General features: G+C 40.8%; 1 protein-coding gene across 5 annotated transcripts in view; it reads right to left on the reverse strand.

Moving 5' to 3' along the window:
• The window catches only part of LOC105468168 (HECT, C2 and WW domain containing E3 ubiquitin protein ligase 2), a 384,482-nt gene that overhangs the window by 304,046 nt on the left and 66,277 nt on the right, over positions 1-14,159 (reverse strand). The window contains exon 2 of one of the 5 annotated variants that reach the window (XM_071073113.1): positions 14,047-14,104. The exons of the other annotated variants lie outside the window; for them this stretch is intronic. The gene's annotated coding sequence lies outside the window, so the exon portion shown is untranslated. The remainder of the gene's footprint in view (positions 1-14,046; positions 14,105-14,159) is intronic. 5 annotated transcript variants of the gene reach the window in all.

Here is a 14,159-nt window from a genome sequence, read left to right on the forward strand (position 1 = left end):
TCTTCAACCCCAATATGCTCTGGAAGCAGGCGTTCATTGTTTCAAACTGTTCTAGAAATTTTTATAATAGGCTAGTGTGTTTTAAATATGTTTTCTTATGCCATTTATACAACTTATATATGGTGGGGGACTGGATTACTTGAAACTGTACTTTTATCTTTCTTCAACTGTCTTTAAAAGAGTACTGCTTTCTGGAAAAAAAAAAAGTTAGGAGACATAAATACACTACTTTTCTTCAGCTAACATTCTTGACCTACTTTTTCTAACCTGTTTTTGACTTCTTTACTACAACTGCAGAAGGGAGAAAAGAACAGTTAATAAACCATCTGTGTCAAATATAGAAACCTGAATCCATCAGTCTCTGGGCATGCTCAAGACAAACATGCTGAGTATTTCCATCTTTCCCTGTGGTGCAGCTAAAATACAAATTGGAAAACTAAACCATTAAACATTTTCTTCAAGATCACCATTTAAGAGCTGGCCACAGAAAGCTACTGGATGCTCGCTGCAGCTGATGAGCAGTAAATGTTTGACTTTCAAAGTTCACGGATTATAAAAAGCTTCAGTGTGTGCGGAGAGTTGTGTGTAGGATGAGTAGGTGGGGGTATAATAAGAAAGAACAGTATTTTGGTTCTTGAGCGGATTTAATTCCTTCATCCCAGTTTCCCACTAATATCTGTGAAGTATGCAAATCACTCCCAGGGGCTCCCCAGCCTTCCTCCACTCTCTCTTTTTCCTCCATCACTTCATCCCCCAATTAGACATCTTAGCAGGGGATGAGCACCCCCATTCCTTTCTTTCATTCCTCCTCCAGTGTCCCCATCCCTGAAGAAAACTTCACTCTTTCCTTTCAGAATCTCTTTTATGAATATTTTCATCTTAAGCTTTCAAATAACCACAATTATTACTCTGTAAAAATGCATCCTGGCTAACACAGTGAAACCCTGTCTCTACTGAAAATACAAAAAATTAGCCGGGTGTGGTGGTGGGCGCCTGTAGTCCCAGCTACTCAGGAGGCTGAGGCAGGAGAATGGCATGAACCCAGGAGGCGGAGCTTTCAGTGAGCCAACATTGCACCACTGCACTCCAGCCTGGGCGACAGAGCGAGACTCCATCTCAAAAAAAAAAAAAAAAAATGAGTCATCTATCAAACTTAGGACAAAAGTAAGTCATTAAATGTTTAATTAAGCTTTCAGCTCAAACGCAGGAAAATAAATAGGTTTAATAGGATTGTGGGGTTTTTTTAACATTTGCCAGTTTACTACAAAAGATATTTAAAGGCTACACATAAACAAATAAATAAACAGCCAGATGAAGTGATACATAGGGTGAGCTGTGGAAGGGTCCCAAGTGCTAACACTTGTGTAACGGTGGAGTGGGAGTGTGCCACCCTCCTGGCTCCCAGATGAGTTCTTTCACCTTCCTGTAAGCTCCATGTGTTCAGCTCTCTGGAAGCTCATCAAACCCAGACCTTTTGAGTTTTTAGAGAAGCTTCATTATGTAAGCATGGTTGATTAAATCATTGGCCACTGGTGATCAACTTAACCTTCAGCCGCTCTCATTTCCCTGGAAGTCAACGAGTGGGGTGGGAGTCCCAATCTTCTAACAGTGCCTTTGTTTTTCCGGTGACCAGTGGCTATCCTGAAGCTACTAGGGGCTTCCAGGTATCAATCAATCATTAGCATACAAAAAGGCATCACTTTGGGGATCCCAAGGATTTTGGAAATTGTATGTCAGGAAACAAGGACAAAGACCAAATATGAAATTCACAGTACCACAGTCCACTCCTAGTCTTTGAACCTGGATTCCTTAAATAAAAAGGACATACAACTCAAAAGATAGTACCACATTACCAGAATCCCATTCTATCATTAGCAGTTAGTCCAGTCCATCATACTGTAAAAATGACTCCCAGGGTGAGGCCACTCAGGTTTGCAGGCTTCCATTCGATCCTGCCAGGTTCCAAAAGCAGGAGTGATCTTGGCAAACACATAGCTTCACTCCTTCAGGCATGTGGAATAAGTGAGCTAAAAGACAATATAGTCCCTTGCTCTGGGCCTCTTTTAAGGTATTAATGTAATATTGTGCTCCCCTCAATTCATAACCTATTTATTCATTTCTTAACCCTTCACTGCTATTCTTCCTTCTCTCCACTAATAGCCAAACTTTACCACTTTTGGAAGAAACATGAGAATCCACCATTGTGCTGCTAGTCTAGATTACAGGCAGCAATCCCAGTCTAGCAAGTGCCTCCCCCATCCACTCCCATTCAGATGGGGTAAGGTTACATAGCCATCTTCACCACCAGGCAATATGGTTGCATTCACTCTCAGTCCCAATTTTTCCAGATGGGATGAAGGCACAACCCACCACCATCAGACCCTTAGGAATTCTGTACTCGTAGTTGCAGACCAGTCCTAGAACAACTGCATCAGGCAGGGGAGAGGAAAAATAAATTGAGGTGGTGTCGGGAAGAAAGAAAAAGTATAATCATTAAACCAGCTTTACTGCTCCCTTGGCAAGAATTTCATAGTCTAACCAGTATCCTCCTCCACCCACTCTTGCCCAGATCAACCAGAGAAACAGGAAAATCTAGTGGGGACACTCGTTTGTTCCCACTCATGCTGAATGTGAGCACACACTCGGGAAGATTTATAGGCCTTCATGCTTTTATCTCGAGGTTGTGGGGTTTTCTTTTAGAAGATTCCTTTAATTGTTATAATTCCTTTTTTTTTTTTTAAGTCTTTCACCCCCCCAATACTAAAGACACTGATTTTTTAAGGTGGGGTTTTAATGTTATTTTCCACAAATATGGGAATTGTTATATCATTTTTTTACTTAGCTATCTTTTTATGATGGTGTGATCAAAAGCCCAGAAGAGCTTACAGAGAAGTAGTTCTAATTATTGTGTAGCACTGTGGTTTTAATTAGTAGTATGAAGCTAATTTAAGGGTGACTTATTTTTCCCCTCAGGATTATAACGACAAGCAATTAGTAGTGAGGACTATGAGGACTACTCCCCCACTCTACTGAAAAATCTCTAAGAATTAGAATTTTTGTTTGTTTGTTTGGGGTTTTTTTCTTGTTTGTTTGGGTTTGCTGCTGTTGTTTGTTTTGAGACAGGGTCTCACTCTATGGCCCAGGCTGGAGTGCAGTGGTGTGATTTTGGCTCACAGCAACCTCCTCCTCCCAAGTTCAAGTGATCCACGTACCTCAGCCTCCCAAACAGCTGGGATTACAAGTGTGCACCAGCACGCCCAGCTAATTTTTGTATTTTTAACAAAGGCGGGGTTTCACCATGTGGGCCAGGCCAGGCAGGTAAAAATTAAACTTTGTAACCTGACTGATAATCATATAGATACAATAAATATTTTGGGAATTATAAAATATCAAATTCCTAAATGTGAAACCACAACCTCAAAAAATATAATTAAATGATCTTGTCAAAACACCAATCAATATTTCCATTCATTTTCTAGAATCGTTAAGGTAGAAATGGACTTTAAGATTGAATGCTGCATTGTATACTGCAGAGGTATAAATAAATTCCACAACCTACCCTCAAGCCTACTTCACTGATACCTTCATTTCAGTCATCCAACAAATATGTGAGTTCCTATTTACCGTATGCCAGATACAATAGCAGTGGTTGCAAATTCACTGGTGAACAAAGCAGAGGTGGATCTTCACAGAGCTTATAGTCTGGTATTAAATAAATAAGCACATAAATATATCATTACAAACTATGACAGATGTTATTAAAGAAACAAAAAGTGCTATGAGGAAATATTCCTGAACAAGGAAGACAGAAAAGGCAAACCCAGGGGCATCGCAAGGTTAGCATTGCATGAGAAAAGTGTGTGATCCAAAGGGCAGAGTCTTAAGGGGCAGGCAAACAATCAAGGTTGATACAACAAGGAGGTTTCTAGAGAGGCCAGAAGGGGAATAAGGGCATAGAAGGATGGGAGAAGTGGTAAAGAAAAAAACTAGCCATTCAGAGCAGGCCCTGTGATTCAGGAACTTGGCACCCTTGCTAATAGGATTTATGATGTTACTAATGAAGCAAACCGATGGATTCTTTTAGATGGTGTCCCTCACTGAGGCCTGCTCACTGCATGTTCTGTGGAGCAGGAAAGATTTTAACACACTACTCTATGCCAGAGGTCACAAATTTCATTGCCCACAAGGCCAAGCAGGTGAAGAAAGTGAATGAAGACATATGTATGCACAGCCTTTGTAAAAGACCTGTGGAGACCTGGAAAACAGGCAGGATGTCATTGTCATTCCATCACAATGACAGGCCACGTGGGAATGCAGGACCCACAGGGCCAAACATAACAGGCTTTCAAAAGAGAAGCTAGACATCTGAAAATATTTTCATGTGAAACATTTTGGTTTTTAAAGACTATACAGGGCAAATAAAGCAAATTTGAGGCCCACCACTTTGCAACCTTCCTTTAATATTTTATGTCAGTTATCTAGGTACAGAAGATGTTACTTTTCTAACCCTTCAACTGATTTACTTTTTTTTTTTTTTTTTGAGACATAGTCTCACCATCACCCAGGCTGGAGTGCAGTGGCATAATCACAGCTCACCACAACCTCAAGCTCTCAGGCTCAAGCAGTCCTCCCACCTCAGCTTTTCGAGCAGCCAGGACTACAGGCACATGCCACCAAACATAGCTAATTTTTTGGGGGGGCATAAAATTATGCCCTGGCTGGTCTTGAACTCCTATGAACACTATGTTGCCCTGGCTGGTCTTGAACTCCTGGCCTCAAGCAATCCTGCCTCAGCCTCTCAAAGTTTTGCTATTACAGGCATGAGATTGCACCTGGCCAGATTATACTATTTTTTTTTTTTTTTCGAGATGGAGTCCCACTCTGTCACCCAGGCTGGAGTGCAGTGCTGCGATCTCAGCTCACTTCAACCTCCACCTCCCTGGTTCAAGCAATTCCCCTGCCTCAGTCTCCCGAGTAGCTGGGATTACAGGCGCATGCCACCATGCCTGGCTAATTTTTTTGTATTTTTAGTAGAGACAGGGTTTCACCATGTTGGTCAGGCTGATCTCAAACTCCTGACCTCAACCAATCTGCCCACCTCAGCCTCCCAAAGTGCTGGGATTACAGGCGTGAGCCACCATGCCTGGCTGATTTTACTTTTTAATATACTATTAGCACAAGCCTTCAGACCGAGAAAACAAAAAACTATAGGATAATCAATTCCACTATTCTTGTCCTTTATTACTTAAGCCTAAAAAATCATATACATTTAAGGAATGGATTACAGTGAAGATATAATAGTATATTTTATAATATTCTATATTTTTGTAAATAAATGTTGTTTTTAAACATAAATCTACCACAATGAAGGTAGCAGTAATTTCATCTTTCACAACAATTCATATAAAAAGTATTCACACTTTGGGAGGCTGAGGCAAGTGGATCACTTGAGCCCAGGAGTGAGACCAGCCTAGGCCACACGGCGAAATCTCATCTCTACAAAAAACAGAAAAATTAGCTGGGCATGTTGGCACATGCCTGTATTCCCAGCTACTCAGGAGGCTGAGGTAGGAGGATCACCTGAGCCCAGGGAAGTCAAGACTGCAGTGAGCCATGATCACACCACTGAACTTCAGCCTGGGTGACAAAGTGAGACCCTGTCTCAAAAAGAAAAAGTATTCAATAAGCATTTAATATGTGTTCAGCATAATGCTCAGCCCCTATTCTCAAAGGGCTTACATTCTTGTTGGTGAGAAAAAAAACTCATCAACAACTAGAAGACAATATAAAAACAGCATCTAAAGAAATTTTTAACTGTGCAGAACAAATAAACATAGTAAGAAGCCACAAAACTAAGATTCCAGTAGGCCTGGTGTAAGATTTGGATAGGGATAAAATAGGGAAAAAATAAGTCACATGTGAAGAGACAGAGCAGATAAAAGGGATCATCTACACTAGTGGTGCTCAAAGAGGGGTCCATGGACCAGTGCCAGTTGGCAAACAGTTTGCTACTGGTCCGTGAAGTACAGAAATACAGGATAAGTGGTTAGAAACCTTTCTAGCATTTGGACACTGCCCTTGATGGCAGCAGCAGCCCATCTGGAGTGGCCACTGCCATGAAGCAGGCGGCAGCGGGGGAGGTGCTGCTGGGGCTGCCCACTCCAGAGCCGATGGGAGCCAGCAACAGGCCGGAGTCCCACCCACTTCCGAGTTGGAGGGGCAGGAGCCTCGCCCTCCCAGGCACAGTATCGGCCACCCCATCAAGGCTGCAGACCCAGGCTTCCCTGCACTCTCAGGGGCCCAGGAAGCTCCCCAACCCCATAGTCTCAGAAGTACCTGTTCCCACGGCCTGGCCTCTCCCTGCTTCTAGTGCCCACTCCAATTTCAGAGCAAAGCTGTGGCCGAGCCTGGGCACCGTCACGACCCAGCCAGGTGTGCATACAGCGCTGACACACCTGGCCCCTGCCACCTCTGTATAGTCTGTAAAGTCCCCTTCAGACTTGGGCACCAACCAGCACAGGAGGAGACCACAGTGGGGCTGAGGGTGGCTCGGCACAGGCCTGCAGGCACTCCTCAGCAGAAAAGTGTGGGCGCCATGAACACCAGCAGGAGGCAGATGGGCTCCTGGGTGGAAAGGGGTGGGTCCCTGGTGAAGTCCCACCTTCAAGCCAGGGACAGCCTGAAGCCTGGAAGAAAGGCTGTCAGTTCCCTAAACTGGAGTGAGAACTTATGGTGTTTTTTCCAGGCATGCCCATGGCTACCCATGGACCAATCGGCATGCACTCCCTCCCCTCTGAAGTCCATAAAAGTCTGAGACTCAGCCAGACTTGGGCAGATGTTGGAACGACCCACCTGAGGACAGGAGCTACCCAGTCCGGGTCTCCTTTCCAAGGAGAGCTGGACCCTCGTTGGGACGACCTGCCTGCAGAAAGGAGCTACCCACTCTGGGTGTCCTGAGAACAGTTCTGCCATTCAGTGAAGCTCCTCTCTGCCTTGCTCACCCTCCAGTTGTCAGCACACCTCATTCTTCCTGGATGCAGGACAAGAACTTGGGACCGGCTGAATGGTGGGACTAAAAGAGCTGTAACACAAACAGGGCTGAAACACACACCCCTGCTTACCACATTACGGGTCCAGAAGGAGAGAAGAGTTGCGGCCCTTTAGGGATCCCAGACCTAGAGGCTCCCCAAGCCAGGGCTGTGGCACCCTCTTTGGGGCTCTGCAGTTCCTGCCATCTCCAAGCCTCCAGGGACCACTGCATTTCCTTTGTCCAGACACAGGTGCCCACAGTGGAAGCCATGTGCAGTACATCTGGTCCAGCCACAGCCTCGCACAGAGCCAGCACCTGTGCTGGCACCTGAAGCTGCCCACCCTGCCACAGGAGCTAGCGTGCCTGACCATGCACAGTGGCCAGATCCCATGCTCACTTACCCACACACTTCTCACTGCTCTGCACCCAGCTTGCCATTGGCAGGTGTGGGACTCAGGCTGGTAGTACAAGCCAAGTGCAGGCTGCTGGGCCAAGTGGGCAGAATAAGCCCAGCAGGTGCAAACAAAACTCAGGCAGAAGGTGCTGCCGCCAACAGAGGTTTCCAGCTGGCAAAACAACACCCTAAGGATCTTGTGACACTCCGACATCTAAACTCATGTTCCATGGATTTGGCTTGGCAAGCATGTCACTGACCAGTTAGAACACATGTGGCACAGGCTGCATGCCAGTAATGTGCAGCAGGACCATGTAACAACATGCAACCCTTTCCAGCTATAATGCAAAAGGGTATCAAACCCAGAAATCATTTATTTCTTCAACAAATTCTTTACTACAATATTGTTGAAATTGTTTACTGAGAATGAATGAAAGATTAATTTTGAAAATAATACCTTTACTTTGAATCAAAAGTGGAAAGTTAATATCCTGTGATTGCTGACATTACTTTAAAAATCTCTTCTTTCACTCCTGTTAAGATCCCCTCCACAAAACTGGTTTCACTACTATGAGTATTATTAAAACAAAACCTAGGCCAGGTGTGGTGGCTCATGCCTGTAATCCCAACACTTTGGGAGGCGGAGATGTGCAGATCACTTGAGGTCAGGAGCTCATAACCAACCCGGCCAACAGGGCGAAACCACCTCTCTACTAAAAAATATATATATACAAAAATTAAAAAATTAAAAAAAAAATATATATATATATAGCTGGGCATGGTGGCTCACATCTGTAATCCCAGCTACTTGGGTGGCTAAGGCATAAGAAGCACTCGAACCTAGGAGGTAGAGTTTGCAGTGAGCTGAGATCGCACCACTGCACTCCAGCCTGGGTGACAGAGCAAAACTCTGTCTCAAAAAAACAAAACAAAACAAAACAAAAGCCTAAAATATTTGTAGGTTGGATTATGCCTTGTGAGTAGCATTACCATCACTCCAACATGGTTTAGGTTACTTAACAAGCAGGAAGCAAGCTCATCTGTAGCATGAAAAACTTTAAATACTGATACAGACAGTTCATGTTCAAAGCATATAAACATACAAGGAATCACTATTTCTCTTAAAGCCATTTGTTTAGCTATGATTGCAGTTTACCAACTTACAAATGTAATAATAATTCTTTATATTAACTGCCTATACACACACTTTCAAGGAACATGTGTACAGTTTTGGTAATTATAATTTTTGTATTTTTTTCTTATGCTATGTTTATTCGTATTACATAATAAAATTTAATTTTGTCTGTTGAATCAAATAATAAAAAGTCTGGGCTTCTATTTTGTATGCCTGGCTCTTATTTTATTTTTCTGATAATTAACAGTATCAGTCCACAAGGTATCAGGAATTAAAATTTAATAAAAGAAACACTAGTGTCTCACTGAAAAATATTGATCTACCTCAAACTGCTAGAAACCAGCCAGTTATGCAATCATAGTTTTCCCTAGGGCCATATTTTCCAAAATTCAGGATGTGTTGCTTGGTAACAGACTAGGCACTAAATTACATTGAAACAGACAGCAAGAAAGTCATTGCAAGCTGAGTTGTTCAGAAGACGTCTGGGTCTTTGAGTAAGCATCAGTTAAGCTAGGTACAGGCTATATATCCCAATCCTCACAAGCTTGCTACCAGGCAAAATATCCCATTCCTCACAAGTTGTTACAAAGATATCAAGTCATGGATTACATTCAGCCAAAGGTACATACATTATCCTGCAGGCACCAAATCTGTTTTATAGGTCTAGAAAGTCCCAATTTCTTCCTGCCATTACCTAACTTGACAGACTCACTCCCAGAGAGACACCAAGGTGTTCTGATGGCGGGATAAGCCAGTGTCCTGGTGAAACTACAGTGACTCGTAGGCTTCCCACCGCTCGTTCATACAAGGAGGCACTCATCTCATGCATGAAAAACTATTCCTAATATCCCTCAAGCTCATTAAATCCTCTAAGGTAGATTTCTAAACCAGTATTTGAAGTTCTAAATATTCAATACTAAAGATGTTAATTCCTTATGAGGGTTCTTGGGATAATAACTAACCATACTCTAAGGAGAAAATTAGAGAAGAATCACACCCTTTAAAATACTAAATCACTTTCAAACTAAATTACCATACAATAAGACCATGGTCACAGGTTCCTAAAAATAAAATTTTAAAAAGGAGAAAGAAATGACAACACTATATAAAATTTTTATTTCAGTAGTTTTACTGAAATAAAGTCTGTATTTAATGGTAAGATGGCTTTAATAAATCTTTGGCAGTTGGTAATCTCCCATTTTAACAAAGAGCAGACATTTAGCTTAGAGCCTTTGGCAAGTATCAGTATCCAATTAGAAGTCAGTGACATTGTTTTGTTTTCACAGTAAAGATTGTTACAGTTACTTTGTCTTAATCATATAATAATGGTACAGAGTTACCTTTTAAAATGTTTTCTTAAATAAAAAGTGAGTAAATAGAACAAAAATATTAGATAATCAATAGTAGAGGCGGCACTCACATAAGGTAAAAGCTTAGGAAAATTATTCTGCTAAATTATGCTTACTTTGAACCACTCCAACTCAACCTCCCCAGAGTTTCAGGACACAGCAGCTCACCAGTGACTGGGAGGGCAGCTACTGCTAAAAAAAGGCTGGGGGTTCATAACTTCCCCTAATTCCACCTCAAAGCATCACCCAGGTAAAAACCTCATGGGACAATCCCTTCACACTACACCCCTTCTTCCTTCAATGCCCCTTAAAGACCATGCACTTTACAATTCAGATGTCCTTTGATGTTTGTGTTAATCAAATTTTAGCAACATAAATAGGAAGGGGAGAAAGAAAGCTTTTAATACATCTTGGATTAAATGAAAAAAGACAGAAATCCCCTACACTAACACAGCAATGGAATTGCAAGTATTTTTCCTCCTTTTCTGTTTTCCAAGTTTTGTGATGCTGTTACAGGTCTCTTATAATCCAAAAATGCGATTAAAAATAAAATATAATATAAAAACAACACAAAACCACGCGGTGGCATCTGAATCTGACGTTATGGGAAATGGGATGCCTAAAACCAAATTTATAAGATAAGAGCTAAGTAATGATGGCTCACTTTACAAAAGGCTTCTGTGCACCACCTTAAAGAACCCCTTTAGAGAATTCTGTACTCTGAAGCTCCACAGGATCCTTCACTCCCCTCTGATATGACCTAATGTCCCTCAATAATTTAAAAGTTGGCCTTAGCTCAGTGCCTGCTGCCCTCTTGCCCACCTGGGTCTCCTCTCTGTATCTCTGCCTCTCGCAAGCAGCCTTCTCCGCCTCCTCACCCGTCTTTCCGCTGGGCCTGGCCCACAGTATCCCACGGTGTTGGTGGCTGTCTCCACTACTATGTGCAGAACCTTGAGAACCTGAACATGTCATTTCTTTCTTTGCGTCTCTAGTGCCATGTCCAGAGCTTAACAACTGCAGTTCAGTAGATGTCTGCTTCAGAACTGGAATTGTTTCAATTTATAACTATTGCCCAAACAACACATTTAATAGTAATAATAGCTAGCATATGTGTAAGTGCTTTACATAGACCATCTCAGCTCATGTCACCTTCAGCTCTGAGGAGGTATTTATCGCTATCTCCATGCTATAGGTGAAGAAACAAAGTGGGAAGGGGCTAAGCAGCATGTCCAGTCTCAAACCTTTAGAAGGCGGTGGAGTTAGGACTGAAACTCCCCATTTCACGTGACACTGACTTCCCTCTGCCACCCTATTCCATTTTCATAGATTCACCAGAAGAGCAGGCATGCAAAGCCATTGTCATCAATTTCTCCCACAATGTACTCAACAACTGTACCAAAAATAAATAAATAAATAAATAAATAAATAAATAAATAAATAAATAAACAAACAGAAAACAGCACTAGCAACTTGCTTCAGCTATAACATCAGCATGGTAACCCATCTATGTTCCGAAGAAAATGAACACCTTCTTCTTTCTTAAAATATATAAGTATGAAATTCTGTTTTTTAAAAAAAAAACTGCTTAAACAAAAGTAATGCTTTATATTAGAAAAAAAAATTTTTTTCTTGCCTCTTAGCTCTTGAGATCAGGCCAGTCCACCCTTGAAGGCAAAAAGGTAAAAGCTTCCCAGAAACATTTAGCTGGAGAAGGATAAATGCAGATTCATGGACTGCAAATATTTCTGACATTTCCCTTTGTTGCCAGGGGTCACAGGAGTAATTAGATTTAAGGGAAAAATTAATGTTTAAGCCAAGAAAGTAAGTGTAATGGCACTTACATTACCTGGCATTTACTTTAAAATACGAGAACTATATGAATCATATGTGTTAGTTTTAATCTCCATTCTAATTGGGACATGCTCCAGGGGTAATCAACTGACATTGTCTCGAGAGAATTACATTCCCAGAGGAAGTGATCTTCCCTCCAGTCCACACTGGTGATGGTAATCATAGGCGTTATAGATATTAGAGATAAGTTTTCATTAGTGAAATTAACAGAGTTTAAGATGTGTGGACTGACTCCTTCCATGAACATGATACAAAACTCTAGTGAATAAATGCAATGTGGTATCTTAGAATTGATTCTAGAACTGAAAAAATGATATTTATGGGGAAAAGTCTGAAGTTTAGTTGACAGTAATGTACCAACATTGAATTCTTACTTTTGATAAATATACCATGGCAATGTAAAAGGCTAACAATAGAGGAAACTGAGTAAAGCATATTAAAACTCTGTATTATCTTTGCAATTTTTCTGTCAACCTCAAACTATTACCAAAAACAAAAAAAAAAGATCCAGTGAGCATGGTAGACTGTGCCATTAAGGCTGGCATCTTAGGCTTGATTCTTAAAGACCCTACCTATAGTCTCTGTTCCAATGGATTCTTGTCTACCCAACTCTATGTAGGTAACAAAATCTTCCTGATAGAATGTGGTTGCAATTGCCACAGGTAAAACTATCATGTAATGTGCACTTTAAGAGCACCCAAAAGGGCAGACAGTGGGAAATTCATAGGGCTTTTAAGACAGGTTGTATATTTGTTTTTACATTCTTGCTAATAAAAACACTTATGTGAAATGGAATGAAGTCTCTAAATTGCTTTCACTGTAATCTGGTAAGAAATCACCCCTAACTATCGGAGGTTAGAAATGTTCACCAAAGCAAAAGAACCTACTAGTTGTGCAGAACCAAAATGTCTCACATCAGTTTGTAATACAATACTCAAAACAGTTTTTCCACTGTAGCTTTTAACGACTACCATATATCAACGTTCCACAGTTAAGCAGGATGGCTAAGATGAAAACAGTAGGTCAGAGGGGATTCAATCTACAGTAATCCTCAGTTCACACAGAAGGACATGCAAGAAGAATAACTCACCACGTATAAGACATAAAATTATCTATAAGGTCAGAAAAAATATACTGTGAACACAAGAGAGCTAGCTCAAACAGTATGATTTTAGGATTTACAGAAGAAAGTATGTGTTTAAAGCTGGGGAACGACCCTACAAAACCCAGCAGCCTTGTGACATGCAACACACTAGGGAGGGCTCAGATCAGAAGAAAAGCATTATTTCATTTCATCTTCACAACAGGCTAATGTAGTAGATAGTACCATTCCATTTTACGGAGGAAGAATCAAAGCTCTTTTGTAGGTAAAGTAATAACAATAGGTCCAAGCTCAGAAAGCCAGAAAGCAGTGAGACCAGCATCACACCCAGGCTCATTACTTCAAAGGGTTTTCCTCTATCCTGCAGTCTTTCTTGTATTTCACCCTCACTATGAAACGTGATAACAAAAAAAAAAAAAGAAAAAATACTATCACTGCCAATTCATACCTAATTTTATACAGAAAACTTCCAATAGAGACTAGTTACAAAAAATTTGCTTCCCAATTATGTTTCAGAAACTTATATACGAATATTAGAAAGTCACTTGAATCCCTTCATTTTAATCCAGCCACTATGAACAACATAAAGGCTTGCCCAAGCTCACACTGAGGGTCTTAGGCAACATTAAGGGCAAACCACAAGAAAACCTTCCTGGAGTGTCAAATTTTACCCTACGTTGAATAATTTAAAACAGTATTTTTATGTTGAAACAAAAAATATACAAAACAAAATACTATATCTGCATGAATTTTTAAAACAATACATTGCAGAAAAACTTCAGACTTAAAACAGCACACTTTGAACCATATTTCAACCCCAGGGGTTTATAGTCCTGTCCTAGAAGAAGTTCATTTGAAATTTTTAAGAAACATATTTAAGTGACTTTTATGTCCTGGTTAAAATTTTACAAGCAGTCATGTAAATTAATTTTTTAAAAAGGCTCACAGATTTGAAAACTATTCAGGTTTCATTTCTGATTGTTTCCACATTTTAAAACTATAATGATAAGGATTCCTTAATTTCTTGTTTATAAAGCCCGTAAAAGATGGAGTGATTTGGTTTCCTCTAAAAGGTTCCTTTTCCTTTTCTAGAAAATGAGTCTTATAGCAGGAACTCTTTGAGTTGATGGAGGTGATGGCAAGTGTAATGGTGGTAGTAACTTTGATCAGAGTTCCTATACTTACCAAGAGATCATTTGGGCCATCACATAACATGCAAAATTCTTCCTTCAATAAACATGACCTATAATTTTAAAAATATATCTGTAAATGATTCAATTACATAAATGTATAATGAT

Source organism: Macaca nemestrina, chromosome 11 (genome assembly GCF_043159975.1).
Source record: "Macaca nemestrina isolate mMacNem1 chromosome 11, mMacNem.hap1, whole genome shotgun sequence".
NCBI classification, from domain to species: domain Eukaryota; kingdom Metazoa; phylum Chordata; class Mammalia; order Primates; family Cercopithecidae; genus Macaca; species Macaca nemestrina.